Genomic DNA, 4859 nt, shown 5'->3' on the forward strand with positions numbered 1-4859 from the left:
TTTCTTTACACTTCCAATTTATTTTATTCAGACTCGCTTGAGGTATGGCAGATTGTTCTTGTGCACGTGGCCAAGCAGTTAGATCTGTCCCTTCTGTAGAAGACTTCAAATGACAATTGAAACATGGCAGTGTAAACAATCTGTTTACCTAAACCTTGTCAGAATAGCAAAAAAACAAAGTTTATCCATTAAGATATTAATATTTTAAGAAATACTCCAGTTTCATTTATTCTGCATAGACATGCTAAATTGACCTAAAATCAGAGGTAGACAAAAACAAAAATGTGGATAGTTAAAGGCCTTTTTGTTTTTGAAATAGGAGAATAGAGTCCCATGTTTTACAACAGGGGTCCCCAAACTTATATATATATATATATATATATATATATACCATATTTTTCATAGTTTGCCCGGGGGTGCGACTTATGTGTGAAATTAACACATTACTGTAAAATATCAATATTATTTAGCTCATTCACGTAAGAGACTAGACGTTAGAAATGCGCGGATAGGCAATTATTTCATCCGCAACCGCATCAGAAAGTCGTCAACCATCCGCCATCCACCCGATCTAACATTTAATCAGAACCGCACCCGCCCATTGTTATATATCTAATATAGACGATGCAAGGCATTAGTGAGGTTATAAAGCTTTTGCCTGTTAAAGAAAGGAGACTGATCCAATGCAGCACAGACATTCGCGTGCCACGCTGTCACGGCCCAGACGCACACCAGTGCGCAATCATATGGGAGCCGCGCTGAGCGCACCTCCAAGCGCGTCTCGCTGCCGGCGACGGCCGGGTATATGGGCCCGACGCTCCAGCGCCATCCATTTTCAGGGCTAGTTGATTCGGCAGGTGGGTTGTTACACACTCCTTAGCGGGTTCCGACTTCCATGGCCACCGTCCTAGCTGCTGTCTATATCAACCAGGGTGAGCCCCACCCCTTTCGTGAGCGCACTGCGCGCGGAGTGACTCCTGTTACGCGCCCCCGGCAACAGGGGTGGCGGGCAGGTAAGCTGCGCGGGCGGAGCGCGCGGAGTGACCCCTGTTACGAGCCCCCGGCCACGGGGGTGGCGGGCAGGTAAGCTGCTTACCTGCTGCGCGTGACGCCGGCCGCGGCGAAGGCGGACGAGGCGGGGTGTCGGTGCGGTGGTGACCCTGGACGTGCGTCGGGCCCTTCTCGCGGATCGCCTCAGCTACTGCTCCCGGTGGGGCCCTCTCGGGGGAAGGGGCCTCGGTCCCGGACCCCGGCGAGGCGTCCCTTCTCCGCTCCGTAAAAGTGTCCATCTCTTTTTTTTTTTTTTTCTTCTGTTCAAATCAAATCAAATCAACTTTATTTATAAAGCACATTTAAAATTTACCACAGGGGTAGCCAAAGTGCTGTACAATGAGCAGGTTAAAAGATAAAACGAGTACCGAGCAAACACAACACAACACAAACAGAACATGATAAAAAATAAATAAATAAAATAGAATTAATAAAAACATAAAAACATAAAAACAGGATCACAGCAGGTGTATTATGGGGCGCCATTGCAGGATGGATATCACTCAGTGTTAAAAGCCATGGAATAAAAGTATGTTTTTAAGAGAGATTTAAAAACAGGAAGAGAGGAGGCTTGTCTAACACTCAGGGGTAGGTCGTTCCAGAGCTTGGGAGCAGCAACGGCGAAAGCTCTGTCACCTCTAAGCTTCAGCCTTGTGTCAGGGACCGTCAACAGCAGCTGATCGGCTGATCTTAAGGATCGGGTGGGGCAGTAAGGCTGAAGGAGGTCGGAGAGATAGGTTGGCGCGAGGTTGTTTAGACATTTAAAAACAAATAAAAGGAGTTTAAAATGTATTCGGTAACGCACAGGGAGCCAGTGAAGGGACGCTAAAATAGGGGTGATGTGCTCACGTCTGCGGGTCTGTGTTAGCAGACGAGCAGCAGAGTTCTGCACGAGCTGCAGGCGGGCGAGGGAGGCCTGGCTAATGCCAACATACAGGGCATTACAGTAATCAAGACGAGTCGAGATAAAAGCGTGGATTAATTTCTCAAGATCATGTCTTGATAGAAGCGGTTTCACTTTCGCTATTTGGCGTAATTGATAAAAGCTTTTTTGAACGACGCTGCTGATTTGTTTTTCGAATTTAAAATCTGAGTCAAACTTTACCCCCAGGTTTGTGACAGAGTCGCTGAGATACGGGGTCAGAGTGCCGAGGTCAACGTTGGGGGAGGGAGAGCGACTTGGACCGAACAACATAACTTCTGTTTTGTCTTCATTTAGGCTCAGGAAGTTAGCTGAAAGCCAGACTTTGATGTCGTGCAGGCAGTCAATAAGACTTTGAACCGTGTTATTTTGTGCCATGGGAAAATAAATCTGGCAATCATCGGCATAAAAATGAAATGCAATACTGTACTTCCTAAAAATAGAACCAAGGGGGAGAAGGTAAAGCGCAAATAAAATTGGGGCAAGGATTGAACCCTGGGGGACCCCATGTGGTAAAGGAGCTGTGGACGACATAAAACTGTCTACTTTTACACAAAAACTCCTGTCGGTTAGGTACGACCGGAACCAGTTGAGGGCGGCGCCCTTAATGCCCACACAGTTCTCAAGACGAGTGATTAAGGTGGCGTGGTCGACGGTGTGGAACGCAGCAGACAGATCTAAAAGCACCAGGACAACATATTTACCAGAATCAGTGGACAGGAGGATATCGTTAAAAACTTTTAGAAGCGCTGACTCTGTGCTGTGGAGGGCTTTAAAACCGGACTGGAACAGCTCAGTGATACCATTATCCTCTAAGAAGGGCAGCAACTGACTGTAGACAACCTTCTCTAATATTTTGGAAATGTATGGAAGATTAGAGATAGGTCTGAAGTTAGAGAGGAGAGAGGGGTCGAGGCTGGGTTTTTTAAGTAGAGGTCGTACCACTGCATGTTTAAACTCTACTGGAACTATTCCAGAAGAGAGGCTACTATTGATAATGTTAAGGACACTTGATCCAATAGTAGCAAGTACCTCCTTAAACAGGCGAGGTGGGAGGGCATCTGCAGGAGAACCAGAGGGCTTCATATGACTAACTGTGTCACTTAAAAAAGAAAAGGACACCGGCTCAAACTGATGGAAAACAGAAGAGAAATGCAGGGGAACAGAAGGGTCATATGAAGGCTGAGATAGACTGGCTCTAGTTGACACAATTTTGTCAGTGAAAAAATGGAGACAATTTTCACAGAATTCAAAAGAAGCATCAAAACCAGCAGATTTGGGAGCATCAATGACAGTGTTAATAGTTTTAAACAGAACTCTGGGGTTGTTACAGTTAGAAGATATAATCTGAGATAGATATATATTCATTTCTGCTTTTACAGTCATCTGAAAGGAAAACAGGCTTTTTTTAAAAATGGCAAAGGACACATGCAGCCTGTCTTTTTTCCATTTTCTCTCTGCTCTTCTACATACGCGCCTGGCAGCCCGAGTGACGTCATTCAACCAGGGCTGAGGCGTGGCTTTAGCGCGGCGGCATTTGAAAGGCGCGATCGTGTCCAGTGTTTGTGAACAGATAGAGTTGAACCCAGAAACCAACTCTTCAGTATTCAGACACACAGATGCTGCAGAATTATCATCACAAAGAGTCAAAAAAATAGAGGAGAACCGAGCAGGAGACGAAGAATTAAACATGCGAGAGCGTTGGGGTGGTGCGCACAATTTAACTGGACACTGCGTGGCAATATCAAACAGGATCGGCATGTGATCAGAGAACACAGCGTCGCAAATGTCCAAATTAAAAACACACAAACCATACGAGAGCACTAAATCGAGTGTATGCCCGCGTTCATGTGTAGAACCACACACAGACTGTACAAAGTTAAATGAGTCGATTATATTCAGGAAGCTCCTGGAAAGCGGCTCATCTGGACAGCAGGTGTGAATATTAAAATCACCCACAATAAGGACACGATCATATTTGGGCAGGATTTCAGCCAGAAATTCAGAAAAGTCAGTTATAAAGTCTTTGTGGTACTTGGGTGGACGATAGATGACGGCACACAGGACGACATCAGAAAGACCCAGTTCAAACATGCACAGTTCGAAGCTTGAAAAGGAGGATTGTAGGCGGATCTGACGGCATTTAAAGTCATTTTTAAAAACGACTGCTAATCCTCCTCCTTTTCGACCGGACGGCCGTGGGGAATTAAAGTAGGAACACTCCGAAGGCAGAAGTTCATTAAGAGGGGCGGACTCACCGGCTCTCAGCCATGTCTCCGTCACACAGAGGAAGTCCAGTCCGCGGGAAGTGAAGAAATCCTTCAGGATAAAAGTTTTGTTTGTCAAAGATCTTGCGTTCACAAGACCGAACCTGGCGGGGGCCAGCACGTCCAAGGCCGCAATTAATCCGGGTGGGGCCCGACACACAGCCCGCAGGTGGCGGTGATCCACCCCGCGCCTCCGGGGGCGGGGACAGCAGGAGCGACGACGGCAAGCTTCTTCCTCCAAACCAACGATAGGAACCAGCCAGGAGCCGATCGGATCGAGCGAGCGTGGGTGCAGGAGGAGACCGGATACCGCACCATTCATCCTTCGGGGAGCCACGGGAAGCCGGGCCAGGAGTGCCCTAACTTTCACCAGCTGGCCGCCACGTTTACCGCGGCGCCGGAGACGCTTCCGCCGGGGGAGAGGAGCCAGGGGGCGGGAAAGGAAGGCAGGAATCCGGCCAGGTGAAAAAGCTGACTGGGACGTCGAAAAACCAACGTCGAAGTTGATCATATCAGTGGGAGAGGGGCAAAGATCCAACAGTGTTTGGCGGTCATACACAAGCAGTGAGCTGACAGAGACGAAAATAGACGCAAAAAACACAAAAACGAACAGAGCTGAC

The sequence above is a fragment of the Nerophis lumbriciformis genome, linkage group LG35 (genome assembly GCF_033978685.3).
Source record: "Nerophis lumbriciformis linkage group LG35, RoL_Nlum_v2.1, whole genome shotgun sequence".
NCBI lineage: Eukaryota > Metazoa > Chordata > Actinopteri > Syngnathiformes > Syngnathidae > Nerophis > Nerophis lumbriciformis.